Here is a 20,492-nt window from a genome sequence, read left to right as displayed (position 1 = left end):
TCTGGCAATTTCAGTCTATCTGGCCTTATCCTGTCAAGATATGGTCAAATTTTCACTTTCCAATTGAAATTAGGATAAACCCCACCTTCTGAACACACTGGTCAACTCAAAATTCCAAAATTCCTCCCAGATTAGCCTATAGACACGCGTAGGATGTCTCCTGGCTTAAAATTAGATTTTTTTTCCCTGACTGGAATGCTCCGGATGCTCTGTAGATCTATCAGAAACACTCACAGTATCTTTTGGACTTCAATTATTCTTTCAAACACACTTTTGCGTCTTTTTGCATCTTTTACAAACTTGTGATGACTTTACCAAGCAAGTATACATGCATGAAATGCTCTAGATCCTGAATCACGATATCCTACTTACTCTACTCCTACTTATCATGTGAAATTGTGATAATGGTGTTTTGGTTTCTTTTTGGCCTCTCCGGACTCTCAAGCTCTCCTCTCACCACTTCTACCACTCCAATTCCTACTCAAGAACTCGATTACTACCTAAAACTATCTCGGTCTGCCTAATCTACCTTAGTCGAAGGATTTAGACCAGACACACGCTTCCTAGACTCCCTCTAAGACCTAGAGAGTCCTCCACCCTCTGATCCTATCTAAATGTAAAACGAGACTCTTGGCAAGCCAAAAATTCCAATCCTCAAAGATTAGTTTCGGTCACCTACCTAAGGTTTTCGTCCCCGGCAGCAGTGGCGCCAATGTTGGACGGATACGCCGCGACGGACGTCAGCATAGCGAGAACTCACCTAACATATAATGTCAGCTAAGGACAAAGCTCGACCCGCAGGCGCATGGAAGCAAGCATAAGGTGTCAACTTACACTCAACCGACTCCTAACTAATTCCTAAAGAGGTCTCTACCAATTGTCTAAGTCACAGCCTTCAAAAGTGCATAAGAGGAAACTTCCTCCAACGCTTTCTAGAGCCGAACACCCATCAAACAATCTCAAAACACCATAGAACTTGAAGGAGACCATACTAACACCAATAGGTCGCTCTTCTTAAGGTCTATGAACCAAAATCCCAACCCAAAACACACGATGCAAAATCACGTAGGATGTTTGGCCGAAATCTACAGGTCTTCGTTTCCGAAATCTAAAGTGCCTAATGTGTAGTTCTACTCAATGTGAACGTGTGGATATGCTGCTTTGCAAAATCGGACAATGTATGCTCACCCAAACACCTGATGAAGCTCGTAGAAGGAACTCGCAAAACCGGACCGTACGCACGCAATGTTGGTATCGGCGCGTAGCTCTCGTCAAGGGCAACACGCTGCACTTCTCTGCACTCGATCCGACCACCGGAGCACACGTAGCGTCAAGATGAATTTCACACTCTCTCGTACACAGTACGCTCACTCACAGACTTCAAAACTTGTTTTAAAAATGACAAAAGGTTTTTTATTAAGGTCAAAAAATGGTATATATACCTTACAATTCTTAAACCCTAAAGTTCCAAAATCAACCATCTACTCAATCTAGCCATCAAAATTAGGATACAATCTGGAAACTTCTGTAAGTCCCAATATTTACAAGGTGAAAAATCAAGTTTTTCTCAATGAATGAATAATTACGAAAATAATAATCCTCCGAGTAGTTAGTTGCCGTGGGGTGTGTCCAGCTTTTAACACACCATTATATTGACTTGCATATGTAATGAGGAGCCGAAGTAGTGCTCATATATCCAAGTTTGCAATATGGATTTTTCGATTAATAATAAAAAATATCGGTTGTAATTTCATTTTATCTTAATTTTCTTGGTTAAATTTTTGAAAATGAAAAATATCGGTTGTAATTTCATTTTATCTTATTTTCTTGGTTAAAATTTTGTGTAGATCATGATTGCCCCACTAGTTTGACCTTAAATATCAAGGCCAAGAAATTGGTTGAATGAATAGAAGTAGCCATGTTATCTTGACCGTATGAGTCACCTTCTCGCTCTCAATTAATAGTATCATCAAAATTGTTGGCATGATTGGATTATGTAAGTACTTTAAGTTTGTCAGTACCTTAAACTCTAGGATAAAATGTGAAGACGGTGCTAACTTGTTTCAATGATGCCATATGTTCAATTGTGTAATACTTGTAGTAAACAATAGGTTTAACATCCGGTTTTCTATTGTTCTCGATTTGCTATTGTGACTTTGTGGAGCTTTGTTATGTGACACACACACACACACACACACACACACACACAAAAGTAAATCAGGTGTACAATTATCATTTGAATAAATCAATTAACAATTACTATCTTTTGGTCAATACAATTGTGGTTAAAGTTGCTTGATTGATATGATTAATTTCAATGTTCTTGTGGTCTGCTTGACGTCAATGGATGTATTTGGTTGGAAAGTAGTTGAATCCACACAAAGTGGCAGAAAAGAACAGTCAATTTAGTGGTTGATAATTCCTTTTTCAGATGGCTTCCTCTAGTAGCTTCAACATTGTGAGCTAAAGAAATATCTCACTTCAATGTACATGGACAAAACATGTTCACTTTAACGTGCAAAGTATTCTTCAAGCCAGCTATATAGGTGGTGTTTCAATAAGCACTTTACCAAAAGCTATCTATATGTTACGAAACAGACTCCAATGCCCTAAATTGGGCCAATGCCATCGTATTGAAGCTTGCATCTTATTGTCAGTGACTCGGCTTAAAACAAGGTATTGCACAATATTCATGGCCCCTCTATTCTCATCACTATCTAGGTACTATTGTCCCTGCTTTCATTGCCCAACCTTCCCCTCAAGAAGGATGACGGTGTGACACTGTTGAAAGATCTAGAATCCAGTCTGCCATATAACAACTCTCTCTCTCCCCCCATTTACAAACAACTATTTATCCAATGATCTTGACTTCAAGACCTACTTCAACATGGACATAAACCTTTCATCATATCAAATCATGTTCACTATTGATACAACTAGTCCTAAACCCATAATGACATAATCAAAAAATACTCACCAATTAGAAAATTGACCATGTTTTATTATCTTTTGAACCAAATATGAAAGGTTTTCATGCATGATAAGGACCAAAAATTTGCCACCTCAATAGAATAAAATTATGTACATGCCAAAAGAGGGTGCAAAACACTGCTTTTTGGCTCCACACATCATTTCTGGTGAACACTTGGAAGAACATACCAATGCAGTGTCTAAGGTTGCCTCATGGCACTGAAATCAGTCACAAAAGTTTCACCTTGCGAGAGTAGGACAGGACTTCCTAGCTCACTTAAAAAAAAACGCTGAACATACTATTGCCATTGTCATCGTGCCTATTGCAGTCAGTTAGACGCTTCTGATCTTGAAGACAAAGTACAAGGAAAGAAGGTGAAAAGGAAATGAAAACCAATATAAGGTAATGCATGTATGACACCAAAAATAGACAAAACCACACAAGCTTCAAATGATGAAGAGAACTATAATACTAAAGCAAGCCCAGTTGTCATCAAGCACAGCTAGTATGCTCCCTAACACAAACGTGTGGGACAAGTACCACCCTCTCACTTAGCAAATAGACCTTCACTACAAAACATTGTTATTTGTAGTTACTGAGATAGTATGAAAAGGCCTGTGCAAAGAGACCCAAAGCAAACTCATCAATCTGCTTCTTCGTCTTTGGCTTCTTAGCTAGCTTGCCCTCAATAGCCCAAGCCATCTCAATTGCTATTTTCAAGACTGTTACCACCAGACGGAAGTTAGGTCACAGTCAATGCATACACAAGTAAAGAATAGGTCCATCATATCAAACTAGAACTGTTTCTCTTTGCCATACTCTTGCTTGTCCTTACATTAATTTCTTACAAGCCCTGGCTGGAAAGAACAAAAGTTCGAGAGGAATGACACTCTTCAAAACTACAGCTGCCTATTTGCTATACTCCTCTTGTCCATAAATCTGAATGCAATTTCTTACGAGTTGCTATTCAGGATAGTTAAAACCAGGAGGTTATGTCGCATCCACTGCGTAGGCTCATCAAGGACTGTCTCTTTGTCATACTCCCTTTGTCGAATCCAATGTCTTAACAGGTTTTGCACCAAACTTTGAGTATGATTTATGTCAGCCTCTTCTGATCACTTAGTATAAGGCGCACGAGATCTTGAAACAGAAATCTGAGCCGATAAAGTAGGCTGCATCAGACAACACACCTTGACTCGGTAAGTTTTGCAGCCAAAGAATAAATCACTCACTTGATGTATGAACTTTCTGCTTCTCAACACTGTGTACATATTTGTTTCGAGCACCTGAGCACAGGGTTTGCATCAATCAGTAAGCTTCCCTGCAAGAAAGAATCCCAAATGAATTGGCAACATGGAATTCAGACCAACTCTCTCATAACCCATTGTTGGAACTATACAAATAGACCTCTTAAGCCCATTAGTATTTATGAGCCTGTCGCACAAGTCATTTATATGCTTGGTGGCGGCCATGCTGCAGATTCAGGAAGTGAGCATGCAAGTTCTATCATAGGTTGATTGAAGTCTGCAGCTTTTGAGCAAATTCAAACCCAAATGTCAGCTAACAATTGCCCCATAGTACTTGCTATCCCAAGCAATATCCTTTGCACTTCCTGCGTCTAAGGGAAGTACTCGGAAGGAAATTAATGGATCAGCCAAAAGGAAAGTAACATAAGTGATATTTTTCCTCTGAATCCATAGCCCTAAAATCTCAGTAATAGAGTAGCCTACTGCAATGGCCACATGGCAGTAAGACCAACTGTTTGATCATCATTGTTAGAACTACACAAATACGCCAACTTAAGCCCATTGGGAAAAAGCAAGTTCTGCCATGAGGTGACGCAAGCAAGTCTGCAGTTTTGAGCGATTCAAACACGGTCAGCCAGCGATTGCCCAAGAGTTTCACTATCTCAAGCCACATCTTTTGAGCTTCCTATACCTGAGGAAGTCCTCAGCAGGAAAATAATGGATCAGCTATAAAGTAACAAGTGATATTTCTCCTCTGGATCCATCACCTGAAAACCTCTAAAACAAGGTAGCCCTGTTGCATTGGCCACATGGTAGGTGAGAGCCAATTGTTTCATATTTCATTGTTCTAACCATACAAATGCCTCTTAAGCCCATTGGGGTATTATGAGCATGTTGCCCCAATTCATTTTTATGCTTCGTGGTGACCCTGCTGCAGTGAAGCACGGTATGTCATGAATTGACTCAAATCTGCAGCTTTTGAGCAATTCAAACACGAAGGTCCGCTAGCGATTCCCCAAGAGTACTTGCTATCTCAAGTGACATCGTTTGCGCTTCCTGTATTTGGGGGAAATACTCCACAGGAAAATGATGACTCAACCATAAGTAAAGTGACAACAAGTGATATTTTTCCTCCAAATCCATCAGTTGAAAATCAATGTGAGGTGATAACGATGGCCTCCCAACCAGAAGCTGTAAAGGTATTCGTTGACTGTACGACTTTGCGTACTGAAAAAGTGCGGCAATCGCTTTGGGATTCCTTCCATTCACTGGTGAAAAACAAAATGTAAACCTTTCCTCTAAGGTCAGATTGTCGATGGTGTCTATCATGGCAGACAATCTTCTAAGGCCCATGTTTAGACACACAAAATAATATGAATCCACTCGGCTGGTTTGCACAAACCTATCCAAAAGCTCCGAGAACTTTACATCTGGCATGTGCTTTGCAAATAGCTGGAGTTGTTCACAAGAAGGGAAGAGGCCTGCATTGCATGACTCCGGAAAAGGCTCACCCAAGCAGGTGTGAAGACGTGGGAGGTCTGATGCTTGAAAAGTGGTCACAAGACCTTCAGGGTAGAGGCTTCCTCTCCTTCCCGCCCTGCCAGCAATCTGCTTTATCAAAGGCACTGGTATTGGGTTCTTCAATTCCCCATCAAATTTCTCAAGGGTAAGGAAAACAACTCTCTTAATGTTCAAATTGAGACCCATCCCCACTGCATCACTTGCCACCAATATGTCATAGGAATTGCCAGGCTCATTGAACAGTTTCGCTTGCTGCGAACGTGTTTCTGGGGGAAGTGCTCCATATACGACACAGCAACGCTTCTGTGTAGCTCTCTCCACAGCTCGTTTTATATCAAAGATTTGCCTACGAGAAAAAGCAATGACACAATCACCTGGTTGAACCTTACGAAAGTCACCATTTAAAGTGTACGGGTCAACAGCTAGAGGCTTAAAGCGCTCATAGGAGTACTCCTCCAGGCTATCTCCAGTTGCTGAACACATGCTCCTCACAAAAGCCAGAGCACTAGGATCACCGCATAAATGCAACTCTTCAGCCTGTAGACCCAACAATGCACGTGTCCATGCCCAGCCTCTACCCTCATCACTCAGCAGCTGCACTTCATCTATCACTGCAACCTTCCAAACCTGTTGCAAACCTGCCATCTCTACAGTGCATGCTACATGACTAGCCAATGGCTGTTCTTTTCTTTCTTGCCCAGTTACAAGATTACAAGGTACTCCTTTCGCATTAGCAGCATCATAAACCTCCATAGCCAAAAGCCGCAAAGGGCCACAGTAGATACCACTAGACTCTCGCAAAAACCTTTGCAAAGCATTGTAAGTCTTGCCACTGTTTGTGGGACCATGATGGTAGATTATCTTGCGCTTGAATGAGCGTGCAGATGAGTACAAAGAGTGGGGATTTGACATATCTGCTGCTTCAAGTAAGGCTCGAAACCTCTTCATCTCATGGGGATAATGGTCATTGCAGAAATCAACAAACATAGGAAAAAGGACTTTCTCTTTCACATCTGAAAGCTCCAACTCCTGCAGCTGCTTCTTCATTTCCTTTGAGCAGTTCTCTTCAAAAAAGCCTTGAAAAGCAGGGGCAGCTGAAGAAAAATGCGCTTTGTTTGCAAAAAACTCAGCCACTGGAATAGGTTTTGATTCAAAGCAATCATTTAAGAAGGACATGATATCATCTTTGTCAGAACCTGGAGTTGAAGCACCGTTTGGACAAACATCTAACCCAGCCCCGCTGTCGTGCGATCTTCCTTCATGTTCAGCCAGGTCATTATCGCCTACCGGATCGATTAAGAAGTTCTCCAAAGCAGAATCAGTAATAGTAATTGTATGCTTTGCTGCATGAGACAAAACCTTTGGATTATCATCAAAACCCTTCAATTGAAATGTAAAATCACCAAGGTCGTCTTCATGATGTGGGCCAAAATCAACACCGCAGTATGAGGCAGAGCATGATGCAAAGGTGCGGAAATGCCTGATAACTTCATCTCTGCATTTTGAGAGGACGCCACTTGAAGCTGCAAGCTTGGGATGAAGCAATGCAGAGGCTTTGGATGTGAGGGGACCAGAGGGTACCAGAAGGTCAAGGCTCCTTGCAGTTTCTTTCAAAGACTCCTGATGGTAAGACGTGTTTCGATGAGAAGGATCAAAACGGACTAACCTTTCAGCGAGAGCAGCGGGAATCCTGATAGATGAGCACCTTGCTTCCTTCCTGTATTTCCTCAAAGCGGCGATGATGGGGCTGCCCATGTCTCTCAACTGCAGGTCACCCCCATCTCCTCAGTCTCTGAGTTCCCTCGACCGCGCCATTCATACAGAAGCTCTCTGCTAAAACAAGGTGAAAATGGAATTTTCACGATGGCCTGCCATTTGGGTGTGCTAGTGAGGATGTTAGCGGAAAAGTGATAATGTGTGTGGAAAAGGGGGCAGACAAAGCAAGGTTCAATGTCATGAAACTAGTAGCTCAAAAGGGGCATTGAGAGGTGTGTGTGTGTGTGTGTGTGTGTGTGTGTGTGTGTGTGTGTGTGAGAGAGAGAGAGAGAGAGAGAGAGGGAGAGAGAAGCGGGGCGGGGGGGCGGGGGAGAGAGAGGGTGGGAGTGAGAATCTCACAAGAAGCATATATTGGAAATAGAGCAGTGTATCTAAATCAATCGTTGATTGACCGAGCAAGTTGAGTGTTTGACTAATCGTTTTCTCGAACATTAACTTAAATTTGTCGAAGGGAATAGCTAATCATAACTGGATCAAGTTGTTGTTTCAAAGTAGGAGTTTCATGCAAAAGGTGGTAGCATAAAACACTTTAGTAATGGAAGATTTGTAAGATGAGTAGAGAGAAGGAAATAATGTATCTACAAATGAAATATCGAGTGGCTAGTGCTATCTGTAGAAAGTTCACTCCTTTTACCTCTCACACAAGTAGGACAAACATGTCAGAAGCTACTTTAAGTAAACAATTCTGATCAAAAGACATTAATGCAAGGCAGGTTCATGCATGTCATGAAAAGTAACCTTCTAAAAGTATTTTTCATCTTAATTGGGTCATTAAGTCCAAGGAAAATAAAAGGGAACAAGTGAAGTTGATTTAAGTGCTTATAGACTTGCTCGGTCAAAAGCTTGGAACCAAAAGGAGAGAAGTCCATAAAAGAGCAAGGATAATTGTTTTGTAGTTATCTTAATCATAGGTGCATGTCAAGTCAAGGAAGGATGAATTTATCTCGAGTAGTCTTGATTAAAGGTACGAAACAAAGGGGATTATCTAGAGAAATTATAGAAGTCTAAAAACAGAAAGTAGTTGTACTACGTTCAAGTTATTCAAATAACTCTTTAAACTCTAAGTATGAAGTTTGGGAATCCTTAGGGTAAATTTCTAACTTGCCATAGATAGTCTAAATTTGTCAGGTCTAAATTTAGCAAGTTTTGGAAGTAACTTCATGGCACCAATTTTGAGACCAACTTCATGGCACCTCAGAAGTATTGTGCTAAGATTTTGCACAGGAGGTAAAGCTTTAAAGCCCAAGGATGAGTTTTACTTTACCAAAGTCTGTTTTAATTTGGCAGGTCCTAACTTAGCAGGTAGGCTATAGCTTAAGTCAGTTTCATAAAGCCTCCAAAGGTTTGTGCAAAGATCTTGCACCCGAGCTAGTTAAATTAAAGGGTAAATTTGTGGTTTTTAATATTCAAAAGGGGAAAGCTAAAGTTTAGGGTAAGATCAGCCCCTTCCTTATTTAGAAAGTTGATTCTAGTTCTTCTCTTCTAAGCTTGTCCAAGCCACATGTCCCAAGTAGCTTGCACTACTTGCTTTTGTGAAGTTGGGCAAGTTGGTGTGTGTGTGTGTGTGTGTGTGTGTGTGTGTGTGTGTGTGTGTGTGTGTGTGTGTGTGTGTGTGAGTGCAACCTTACCAAACACAAGCCAAAAGAGAAGGGGAGAGAGTTCTTTTTAAGATACTAAGGAGCGACACACCTCTCATCCCAATCGAACCTTGCTTTATGATGGTGGTCGAGTGTTGTGGATTTGTTGTGGCTCGTGTTGGTGCATGCAACCCTTTGACTTCTTGGCTACCCCGATTTGGAGTCTTAGAGAGGGTGGGTCACACCCCGTTGGGTGTGGACCTTGTTCTAGTTGGTTTGGGAGTTTTCGATCTGTTGGTCGATGCTCGGTCGGACTCCACCCTTCTATGATAGTAAGTTCTCTTCTTCTCCCTTTGCCTGGTAGTTGATCTTGATCTTGTTGCGATGGGATGACTCCCCTATTTAGTCGATGTACTCGATGAATATTGTGGATCTCATGCTACAGTGATTCGGTTGATGGGCTGGCTGGTGTTGAGCACGTTTGGTGTTGTACTTTTGTTGATGATTATATAATATATCCACCCACTAATTATGGGTTTTGAAAAAGAAAAGATACTAAGAGGGACAAATGTTAGCATAAGCATGGAGTTGCATTTTTAGACTTTACTTTTCATTGGTCCAAGCATTAAGCATTCCATTTAGGAATTTTGGCAAGTTTGGAAGATAGCAAAATGAGAGGGCTAGTGGGGTTTTGGCTAGCATTCTCTCTCACCCTCTCATTTTTTTTCTCAATTTCTCCATTGAGGCTAAGACAGTACTCTCTCTCCCTCTCCATGGAGGCTCAAGAGGTGGATTCTATGCTCGAAGACTTGGCTATGGATGCAAATCCAAGCAAATGAAAGATCTTCTTCCTCATCATCTCCTGCTTTATTATGCTATGCTATGCTAAGAGCTTGCTCATGGAATAAGCATATACAAATTACTTTTTCTCTTTCTTGAAAAATACTTCTTTCACTCTCATCTATCTATTGTTAGTGTAAAGGTGGCATGTGCCTTGCCTCAAGATGGATGTTTAGTGTTTGCCGTCCATTGACCTCGGTCACTTTGCTCTCTCTTTCTCTCTCTCTCTCTCTCTCTCTCTCTCTCTCATATATGTATATATGTATATAAACATATATATACATATATATATATATACACATACATATATATATATAAGAGAGAGAGAGAACCTCGGTCACTTTGCTCCACCTCTCTCTCCCTCTCTCTCTCTCTCCTCTTATATATATATCAGATTGATGTTTAGTGTTTGCCGTCCATTGACCTCGGTCACTTTGCTCCACACCTCTCTATGTGTGTGTGTGTGTGTGTGTGTGTGTGTGTGTGTGTGTGTGTGTGTGTGTGTGTGTGTGTGTGCCCGTACGCGCGCGCAAAGTGTGGGACGGGTGTTTAACCTCACTCCTATCTTATTGCAGATTTAGCGAGAACCACGATTAAATTGTCAATCCATGGGACGAAGCTGACTCGACTAGTGCATAGAGGCTACAAGAGGTTGTCAATCTCTCGGAAAACAACAAACAAGTCGTATCTAACTCAAGCTACACTTAAGTGACTGAAATCACCAAAAGTCAATCGCTCATCGTGGCAGACAAATCACATCCATCACAGCATCAAATGACATCCAAACGTAACAGGTTGGCGACGCCAAAAACTACGAAATACTATGATGTGTTTATGTCAATGCATAGAGCTCTTACATGCGGTTGCAATGCAACAAACGCGACTACAATGTGACAACTAGAGAGGGAGTAGGAAGCGCGTGAAGGAGAGAAGTGAGGACGGTTAGCTCACGCTGTGTATTTCATTATCCAAAACTTAATAAAAACTTACAAAAATTGGCTTTTATACCTTAGCCAAGGTTTTTGGTGGTCAAAACTGATAATTTGGGAGGTCTAACTAAAGATAGGTAATGACAGGTTGATACAATCTGGAAGCTTGTAGCCCCGGCTCATCAATTACAAGGTTTACCCGAAAAATAAGAGTTACAATATTCTCAATTTATTAAAAATAATAAGTGTTGTTACATGGGAGCTCTGAAAAATGGTATCCGAGTTAGCTTGCTGCTAACATTCCCCCCCTCCTCGCCTGTGTCGTCCCTTGACACAGCTTTATGGACTGAAGTAGTCTTTGGGTTGACGGCTGGCGAGGCGGTCTTTAAGCGCATTTAGGGCCGCATTTAGGGCCTTTTCGTATCTGATCTTTCTCTCTTTATCTAGCACCTGCAAGAACTGCATAGTGACTCTATTTTTCAGCTCCACTACTGAGTAGCCTACAAATCTTGATGTAAGGTTGCTGATCACTGGCCCAAATATCTTCATTCGCCAAGTGAAGAACCCTGTGTAGAACGCTTCCTCAAATGCCAACATATTATGTGATGGTAAGAACATGCACCGAGCGTAGAAGCCATAGAGGACTTCTTCAGAAGGTTGAAGAAGGTTGGTCACTGAGATCTTAGCATAATCCTTTATTACCCTCGAGGAATGACATCCACGGGGCGCATGCTTGCTCTGGCTCATGGAAAACTTCGATGCAGGTGATCAGCATTTGGTATATTTTATATAGCATTGCACATGATAGATCCGGAAAACTTTTGAAGAAGGACATGGCGTCCGTTAGGGTTTTCACCATGTACTCTTCTGTCGGCGGTCCCTTTTCTAGAGTAGGCAATCTTGGGTAGTTCAGCCAGGTTGGCCGCTTCTTTGTTAATGCCTCATGTGCTTGACAGGTCCTTACTCTTGGTACAGGACAGAAAGTAGGATCCTTTTGTAGGGCCGCAGGTGCTCTTGTGAACATAATCAAATACCTTGGATTCTTTTTCAACCAGCTCAGCCTCCACTTTGGGTGGTCTTGATCTGCACCTTCTACATGTATGTCTTTGTAAAGCCTCTCTTTGACTTGGATCAACTCCACCTTTATCAAAGGGTAGGACAGGGATTGTTGGTGCCATTGCGCATTGATTTGAACGGGAGTGAGTTGTGTAACATTGATAAAGTGAAGAACTCTCAACTCCCAATCCACCGCTGCCTTCCACTGCTCATCTACCTCTTGTGTAATATTTTCTTTCAGTGCATCTTCCTCAGCCTTTGACAGTTGGACCATTGGCACTGTATCCATTTCTGTTATTTGTACTTGAAATTTCTCCTTGCCGCCTAGCTCTTCTGCTGGCTATGTCTCCATCTTAGCGAAAGAAACTGAGGGGATCTCTATCTGTGGGCTACTCTGAAGTTCCTGACTCTTCTTGTGTTTTTGGCCGTCCGTCTCTCAACAGCTGGTTGACTCTTTTAAGCTCAGCTATTTCTTTTAGCAGTTCATCTTCTCTTTGCACTCCCATTAAAGCAAGGTCTCTGCGCTAAGACTGCTCCAGTTTAAGCTCTAGCTCAAGGTCCTTGTTCTTTTTCTCTAATGCTTTGTAGACCTCGTCTGTTCGTTTGATCGAGGCCACTGCGGGATTTCTCTTATTTGTCGGAAGAAAATTGCCTGATCATTTATTCTCTACTCTGAGTATTGCAAGGAGGCATTCGCTACATCTAATTGTACTTGCATCTTCTGAACTGACAGGGTTGTAGTTAGAAGTTCATTGGTAACTTCTGTCAGTTGTTCATCTTTTGCTTTGCAAGCATCTGACAACTTCGTAAGCAGATCACCGAGCTCCTCCATCTCTTTTTGCTATTTATCCCTAGCTAGCTGATGTTGTTCTGCTTCAGCTTTCAATTCCTGCACTTGCTTTTGTAGATCGATGATGACATTTAATTTGTCATCTAACTCCCCTTGGAGTGCGTCAATCACCATCTCTAATTCTTTAGCCTTTGTGTTGCGGCTAAGTGTTGTTATTCGGAGTCTTTCCGTCATGTCCTGCATTTCCTTGGCATATTCGTTGACTTGTAGGATCACCTCATCATTAGATTGTCAATCTTCATTTTTTGCTAGCTGCCTAGATGTCTTGGCAGTCTCTTGTGTCTCTCTCAGTTGCATCGTGGTGACTGGTTGTTCTTGCCCTTGAGGTTGTGGCTTGTCTTCTTCCGCTTTGTTATCTTGAGGCTTCGTGGATGCCTCGGCCTTTTCTTGCTGTGTAGAGGTAGAAGGTGTTTCTTTGGACTCCTGTTCTCTTATTAGCTCAAACTATGTGTTGTCCTTTAGTGCAGGACTAGGTGCCCTTTCCGGCTCTGGCTCTTGCTCTTTGTGTTGCTCTTGTGTAGTAGATGCATGTTGTGCAGATTCAGCTGCTTCTCTATGTTCAGGCTCCGTCTCCTTTATGGGCTCAGTTTCTGTGGCTTTATCTACTGGTGATGGTGGTGGGCTTGGCATGGGGTGCTGTTTTGAAGCAGGTGAAGAAGGTCAGGGAGACATATCACCTCGTTCATGATGTGCTTCTCCTTGTGCAGTTGCTTCCTCTGCTTGCTTTTGTTGCTCCTCCGCCTCTTTAGCCTTTCGTTCCTCTTCTTGGGCTTCTTTCAACTTCAAAGCTTCTGCTTCTTGATACATTTTTTCCAATAGTTCTGTTGGATCTTTGGCATGTTTCTTAGTATGCTGCTTCTCTATGTTCAGGCTCCGTCTCCTTTATGGGCTCAGTTTCTGTGGCTTTATCTACTGGTGATGGTGGTGGGCTTGGCATGGGGTGATCATGCTATTTTGAAGCAGGTGAAGAAGGTCGGGGAGACATATCACCTCGTTCATGATGTGCTTCTCCTTGTGCAGTTGCTTCCTCTGCTTGCTTTTGTTGCTCCTCCGCCTCTTTAGCCTTTCGTTCCTCTTCTTGGGCTTCTTTCAACTTCAAAGCTTCTGCTTCTTGATACATTTTTTCCAATAGTTCTGTTGGATCTTTGGCATGTTTCTTAGTATGGTGCTTTGTTCTTAGTCCTTTCAGCTCAATTGGTACCCGCTTTGCCGGGTCCTTACCTTGTGCTTGGCAGCTGCGTTCGTAGGAGTGCTTTTCTCTTTCAAACCTGGCTTGTTTTTTTTGCGGCTCCTCTTGATGTGTTGCCACGGCTTTTCTTTTCATTTCTTCCCTTTGGAATCTTTTTTCCTCATTATCAGAGCTTTCACTACTATGGCGTTCTAAAGAGCTCTCAGCAGACTCTTCATCAGGCTTGTATGTTCTCTTGGTAGATCTTGTGGCTCGAGGGGAAGGTTGTGCTGACACTATCCAAGTGTTCTGATCTGGGGTAGGCAGGAGGTTGGCGGTCATGCCGATAGCATGGCAGGCAATTTTAGTTAGAACCTCTGGTGCTCCCAGATATGTTATTTTTCCCTCTTTCTTTGTCCCTTTCAATGTGGACAACACGTACTTTGCATGGTCAATTGGTTGCCTGGTTGTTGATTTGAGAACTTGTGTAAATGTTGTGGCAACCGCATGATTAGGTGTCGTATACCTTGGCGGTCTCTTGGCGAGGAAGTGAAAGTGCTGATGATACAACCTTGCAGGCTCTTCCACCTGTTTTTGGATGAGGTCGGCAAATGTGGCAGCGGGGCAGTTTCCTTCGTGAAGGTTCCTATTGTCTTTCTATCTCTTGCCTTCATTGTCATTCCTTCTGTTGGCAGTCTTAAAGCTTCTGCCACTATCTCTTTTGTTATCACCACTTCAACTTTGTTCCCCTGTTGGTCAGAGGTTTGGGCGGTTCCATTATTTGATCGTGGACAAGAGCTCATAAGCTTTTTGGAAGTCCAGTCCACATGGCTCTTGTTCGTAAAAATCTCTGAGTCCCAGCCTTCGGTTGGCTTCTTTGGTCTCAGGCTTTGCGGCGACATCATAAATTTCTTTTGGTAGAAGTTGCAGTTCTACCTGGTGTCCATCTTTGCTCTTGAATCTACCTTTGAACACTGTGGTGTTGTTCTCTTCCAATTGTTCTCTTGACAGATAGGTAGCTTTGGTAATTTTGATTGAACTGGGGTCCAGCTGGTATGGTGGTAGATCTTGCAGCTTCTCCTTTCATGAGAGCTTCTTCTTAGCCTTCTCTGCAGCTTGCATGGCTCCCCTCATGTCTCGTGTGAGACGGCGTTGAAAGCAGGTGACTGTGGACTCTAGAAAATACGCGCGAAGAGGGTCGAAAGCTCTCTCTTCAAAGGCAACAAGTGAAAATGAGGTGGTTTTAGCCTACCTTGGATATCTATACCCGGACTTCCCAAACCATTTTTCCCACATTCCTCTGTTAGTCCTACTAGGCCGTGAAATCTATGGTAGACTCAAAAATTTCCCCAATCGGATTCTTGTAGCTCATTCTACAAGAATTCTGCGAAAGTAGGTATGGCCGCCTAATTTAGGCTTCCCGCTTCCATCTGCCGATTTGATTGAAATTTTTTGTGCTTGTCTATCTGATCACACTGCGTCTTCAGTTTTTCCATACGAGCTCCTTTGCTATATATGATTAATTTTTGACCTGTTTATTGGAAAAATGAAAGAAAATAACAAAATGTGCTAAAAAGCAACGTAAAAATCCAATAATTAAGAAAATCCATTGAAAAACACAGATTTATTATTTTTTGTTGGATTTCTCCATTTTTAAGTCTCAATATCAAGAAAAATGATAAAAAATAATATAAAAGGACTATTTTTGATGATTTTCTGATAGTATATACACTATTTACACTCATCGGAGAGATATTATCAGTTAAATTTCTCCTGTTGATGATTTATAAGGGCATTATTAGGTAATTTTGCAAAAAAAATCACACGTTAACATCAACTTTTTTCTCCCTCTTCAAACATTGCCCTTAATTACTTAGTACTCTTCCACCCCTCCTAGATGGCATACTCCGGGACGACTATGTGCATGGGTTGAACAATCATGTTCATGCATATCCTTGGTTGGCTCTACCATGCTTTGAAGATCAATGCAGTTCAAACCATTATGATGTGCAAGAGTTGGGTCTTTAGTAATTAACTCAAGGGTTCTGATGTCGAGGCTTTCTGATGTTATCTTCCAAAGAGTAAATCTTGTAGCTTGTGTGCTCTTTGCTTGATTGTGCCATCCGGATGCTTTAGCACGCTGATTTTCTGAGCTTTTGGTATCACTTTTGACTGTTGTCGAGCTTTTACTCGCCATTGATACCTTGGTTTGTCTTGGTCAGAATGGTGTGGTTGAGGTTGCTGAAACTTAACTCTCCACTGCTTGATTGGTTTTCTAGTTTACGGAGAAGATAAGTGCTCCGTTTTCTTCCAAATCCATTTTGTGTTAGGTGCCTTGCTCGAAGATGCTCATCTCTGTGTTTTGACATTTGGAACCGTCTTTGGTATTGTCGATGATGTTTTGGACACCCAGATTTGAATTGGCTTGTCCTTAAGCTGTGCTTTCGGTACCCAAATATGCGTGACTCCTTGCATGCTACTTGTAGCATTTTCTTGACGATAGGATGGAGAAGATTGTTTACTTTGTGGTTTGCTCTGCTAGTAATTGCCTTTCCGTTCCTCCTTGCTTGGTGCAATTGGAACAATGAGTTGTCCGCCTTTAGGTGATAGCTTGAGCTGATTTGTATCCCAATCTGGTACTGCCTTGTATGTCCGCATACAGGGAATTCCAAGAATCATTGTCTCATTCATGTGTTCATCTGGTAAACATACAAACTGATGAGGACATGAACATCCATGTACTATCACTCAAGTTGACTACTCCCAATGTTGGTGTTGGGTTCTTGTTGCATCCTTTAATAGTCGTTGTTCTTGCTGTTAATGATTGACTTGTTGATTTCTTGTACGTGGAATAACTGACTACATTTACTCTAGCTCCTGTATTGACCAATGTATTTGTGCTATGGTTGTTGAGTTGTACTTTGATGCGAAGGTCCATTCCATCTAACCACTCATCATCCGTTGACACTGCATCTTTCTGCAATTCCCATTGTCGGTCATCTATTTCCAGTGTGTTGATGGGAATAGGTATTTGTTGATTCTTGAGAGTAGCTTTCCTTTTGAGTACCTGAAGTCGAGCTTCCTCTTGGGCTTCATCAGTAACCTGTTGTCGTTTTCTCTTCCTTTGCTTGGCTGCATGCATTCTTTCTAGCAATTCATTGGTTAGCGACAAATTGTACTTCTTTAAACGACATCCACTAATCCATTGGTTCACCATCTAGAGTAGACAACTTAACCACTCCACTTGGAGATACATCTTGAATGATAAACGGTCCATTTCCCTTTTTCTTAAACTTGAGAATGTGTTGCTTAAGGGAATAGATTAAAACTAAGTCCCCTTTTTTGAAGATTTTTGTAATTAGATGGGAATCAAAAGACTATTTTTGTTTTCTCTTTTGTGCATAGATGTGAGCTACAGCAGTTAGCCTTTGCTCATCTAGCTTTTCTAAATCTTCAAGTCTTTCTGACAATTCATGTTCAGTCCACTCAAGATCCTTAGCTACCCTGTTAGCAATAGAAATTCTATTGGCAATATGGCATCACGACCATAAACAAGGTTAAAGGGTGTAGCATTTAAAGCTGTTTTGAATGAAACTTGATAAGCCCATAGAGCTGCATGGAGATTCATTTCCCAGTCTGTCCTTCCTGACAAACCACTTTAGTCAATACCAAGCTAAGAATCTTATTCATATGCTCAGCTTTTTCATTGGCTAGTGGGTGTAGGGAGCTGATTTGTTATGGATGACCATAAATTCATTAAGCAGATACTCAATTACCTCATTAAGAAAATGAGTTCCCCTATCACTGACAATTTCTATTGGTAGTCCATATCTTGTGAATACATAGTCATATAAGAATGCGACAGTGGTTCTGGCATCATTCTTTTGAGTTGCTTTAGCCTCGGCCCACTTAATCAAATAATCTGTAGCTACAATGATATATTGAGCCTGGGTTCTATAAGCAGGTGCCTGTATTGGCCCAACAAAGTCTATACCCCATTTTGCAAAGACTCTAGCCCCCATCATTGGTCTTAAGGGCATGCTATCTACTCGTGTTGGCATTTTTGCTCGTTGACAAGCATCACATCTTTGAACATATTCTTGGCATCTGCAAAAGGTGTTGGGCCACCATATGCCTGTCATTAAGATTGCTCTTGCAGTGGTTTCACTAAAAAAGTGACCTCCAGCTAATCCAGCATGTGCTTGCTCTATAATCGAAATATATTCCTCTTCATTTGCACAAAGATGCAAATGCTGATCCTTACCTCTCCTATACAATTGGTTTTCAATAAGAGCATAGTCTCTTGCTTCTGTTTCAATTTCTCTTTGATGGTGTTTACTCATATCCCCAGGAAATGTTTGGCTCGATTAGTAAGTAACGAGATAGTTACTCCACTTAGGAACATGTGACATTTGGAACAATTTTACATGAGGTATGGGTGTCTATTTTTGATATTGAGGACAATCCCTTACAAAAGTGCGAACATCACTCCTCATAGTTGGACAAAATACTCCAAGTCTCAAGATCCTTTGCATAGTTTGGTCTTCCGCAAAGTGAAGTCCTACTATGGTAATATGTGCTTGACTTAGGGATTGGGTTTTCTCTTCAGGATTAATGCATAAGAGCAATATTCTATCTCGGTTTCTTTTGTATAGCCTACCAGCTAGTAATTGATACATAGCCAATTGCTCAATTAATCCAATTGTAATAGGAAGTGGTATTTGCGAATCCACTTGAGCTATGGTCATCAATGATACCATATTTTCCGACCATCGAGGTATCATTTCCACGAAGGACAGATATGCATCTTGTAGATCATCATCTACTCCTTTAGGTGATTCCCCCGAAACAATCCTTGACAAATGATCTCTTTGATGTGTAGTGTCCTTTTTTTATAGCCACAGTGAAATCAAATTCTAGAAGAATAATGAACCATCTCACTATTCTTCCTGTGCTGCATGGCTTGTTGACCAAGTACAGTAAGGCTTGGTGGTCCACAAAGAACACAAATTTGTTTGCTAATAGGTAATGTCTATACTTTTTTATGGCATAGATCATTCCTAATCCTTCCCTTTTTGTGGTGGTATAATTCTTTTCTGCCATGTTCAATTGTCAGCTAGCATAAAAAATAGGAAAATCAATTTTCCCATCTCTTGGTTGAGCTAGTATACACCCGATGGCAAAATTGGACGCATCTACATGTATGTGGAATATCTTATTCCAATCTGGTGCTTTCAATATTGGAGATGAGGTGAGAGCTTGCTTAAGCTTCATGAAGGATTCTTCACATGCCCCAGTCTACTCAAAGTGTGTAATCAAGCTATACAAAGGTTTTGCAATTATAGCGTACATGTAAATGAACCGTCTGTAATATCCACAATGTCCCATGAAGGCTTCAACCCCCTTGACTATTGTTGGTCTAGGCAAATCAACAATAACATAAATTTTATCCATATCAATAGCTATGCCATTTTTAGACACTATATGTCCAAGAAATTTTCCTTGTCTACCCATGAATATGCACTTTTTAGGATTTAAGCAAATCCTGTAAAGTCTACATTTTTTGAATACCTTTTTGAGGTGTTCAAAATGATCAGCCCGGAATGATGAATGCGCATAGATCATCCATATATACTTCCAAGAATTTCCTAACATATTCTTTAAAAGCATGGCTCATCAATCTTTGGAAGGTGGTAGGAGTATTAGTTAACCCAAAAGGCATAACCCAATAGGCAAAAATATCCCATTCGGTTGCAAAAGAAGTTTTATGCTGATCTTTTGGGTCAACCAAAAGTTGATTGTATCATGAAAAGCCACTAAAAAGTTGTAAGCTTCTTTTCTTGTAACTCGTTCTAAAACATGCTCAGTGATTGGAAGAGGAAAGTTGTCTCTAATGGTAGCGGCATTCACTTTTTTGAGGTTGACACACACTCGTAATTTTCCATTCTACTTGAATACTACCACAATTGGAGACACCCAATTTGTGTGTTCAATTTCATAAATGAATTCGGCTTTCTTTAGTGTTTCAATATCTTTCTTAATTTTCTTGGCAAATGTTTCATTATATGTGTATGGCCTTTGTCTACTTGGCTTCGCATCATCTCTCATGGGTATAGTATGTTGACAGATTTCTAGATCAACACCCTTGAGATCCTTGTAAGACCAATCAAAGATATCTCGGTATTCTTTCAGTAAGCTTATCAAAAGCTCTTCTTCTTCTTATGTTAGGTCATTGGCAATGTAGGCAAGCCTAGGATCTTCTCCTGCTTCAACCAAATCTATCTTTTTCGTGTTTTTAGGCCCTTCGTAGGACTCACCCTGTTTTCGTAGTTCTCTAACAGGTTGTTCGACAATGATTTTCCGATCTTGGAGAGTATATTTCTTGTAATGGGATGGAACACTCATTACATCTTTACCATCCTCTTCTGTGGTTTCCATCTCAGTCGTATATATCTCCTTTAGAGCTTTTTTCAACTCTTGATACTTCTTTTTTTGCTCAACTCGTGTCGTGGTTGACTCCTTTTCCGGTTTTTTTGGCTTTGCTTGAGTATCCTCCC

At 41.3% G+C, this 20,492-nt stretch overlaps 1 pseudogene across 3 annotated transcripts; it reads right to left on the bottom strand.

The window, feature by feature from the left end:
* Positions 1-3,760: 3,760 nt before the first annotated feature.
* On the bottom strand, positions 3,761-7,653 carry LOC147457029 (ATP-dependent RNA helicase SUV3L, mitochondrial pseudogene; annotated as a pseudogene). 3 transcript variants are annotated; one of them, XR_015188072.1, is made up of 3 exons: positions 4,379-7,653; positions 4,204-4,292; positions 3,761-4,125 (listed from the first exon to the last, which is right to left on the bottom strand). The product of XR_015188072.1 is annotated as an ATP-dependent RNA helicase SUV3L, mitochondrial pseudogene, transcript variant X3 (transcript). The 3 variants fall into 3 exon arrangements; XR_015188070.1 differs by having other exon boundaries at positions 4,204-7,653; XR_015188071.1 differs by having other exon boundaries at positions 3,761-4,292.
* Positions 7,654-20,492: the final 12,839 nt, after the last annotated feature.

Source organism: Adiantum capillus-veneris, chromosome 5 (genome assembly GCF_014529385.1).
Source record: "Adiantum capillus-veneris isolate H3 chromosome 5, ASM1452938v2, whole genome shotgun sequence".
NCBI lineage: Eukaryota > Viridiplantae > Streptophyta > Polypodiopsida > Polypodiales > Pteridaceae > Adiantum > Adiantum capillus-veneris.
This window is presented reverse-complemented; position numbering and strand designations above follow the sequence as displayed.